The following is a 1,429-nucleotide window of genomic DNA, read 5'->3' on the forward strand; positions in this document are numbered from 1 at the left end:
AAGATTCCCTGTCGTTCTTGAGGGATATAGTGATGCAAGTTGAATAACCATGAACTCTAGGAGTTATGGCATAACAGGGTATGTATTTACCTTAGGTGGCGGCGCAGTCGCCTGGAGATCAGTAAAGTAGACCATATTGTCACGGTCTACTTTTGAGGCTGAGCTTTGTGCATTAGATATCACAGGAATGGAAGCTGAATGGTTAAAGGGACTTCTTGAGGAACTTTCTTTAATGAGCAAACAAATTCCTGCAATATCTGTGCATTGTAACAATATGGCCACAATTGCAAAAATAAAAGGCACAAAATATAATCAAAAGCAGAGAAGACACATCCAAGTCAGAATAAAATCTGTAAGGGAACTGGTGTCTCAGTTAGTGGTTGTTGTGGACTATGTTGGATCCAAAGAGAACACAGCTGATCCATTAACGAAAGGACTAGATAAGTCATTAGTCCTGAAATCCAGAGAGGGGATGAGACTGAAACCCATCAGTAGTTCATCTACAGTAACAACCCAATCTTGAGTGGAGATCCCACAAAGTAGGTTCAATGTGGTAATAACAAGCTGTAGGGTGAACTGGATAGCACATTTTTAATGTGATACTATGTATTTGTGTATTTTCCCCTGATTACTCTGGAAAAGTGTTGTAGCTGCAAGTAAAGGAAGAGTTAAAACTCTGAATGGGTTCAAAGCCTTCTAAGCGAGATGTTAGCAGTGCATCTCTGAAGGCCACCTATGTGAGTGTGACTGTGTGGCCGCAGTTTAAGGAATTGGGTTATTCCTGAAGTCACTCATGAAACAGGATTCGGGCGCATGTCTTTTAACGCGTCGCCCCTAAAGATTACAATCAGAACCTTTATCGTGTTGTTGCTAATGGACACTCCTACACCAAAGTTTCAAGTTCAAGACTTCAGTTCACTTCGTTCTTGTGGAGGTAAAGTTAGTCAACTAAGGTAGTGGTTCAAACCGGAATGTACCATTACTGAAAGCATGATATGTCCTGCTGCAAATTACTCTATCTTGCATCTTGGTTTCCTCTTGTTTTCATTCTTTGAATTTGTGGGGGAATGTTGGGTGTAAGAAGAGGAGAAGAGGGAATTCAAATAATGGAAAACAATGGGGACCACTCCTTTTTGGAGTATGTTTGGACTTGATGATGTGGAATAGTCTCATATTAAAGAGTTTCATATATGTTGTGGGCTTTATAACCTACATGGAAGCTCTTACACTTGTTCCAAAGAATAAGGGAGTGGGATGACTACCACCCCGTGCGCGCTCGCCCGCCGCGTCGTGCCGTGTTGAGCTTAGCCGGGCCGGGTTTGGGTTCTGGTAATTGGCCCTTTAGGGCCATATCCAATCAGAGTCCAATGATCCTTTTTCCCCGATGTTCTGTTTTTATTTGGATTAGATAATGGGTTAAGAGAATGGA

Source organism: Nuphar pumila, chromosome 5 (assembly GCF_984573655.1).
Source record: "Nuphar pumila chromosome 5, dmNupPumi1.hap1.1, whole genome shotgun sequence".
Taxonomy (NCBI): Eukaryota; Viridiplantae; Streptophyta; class Magnoliopsida; order Nymphaeales; family Nymphaeaceae; genus Nuphar; species Nuphar pumila.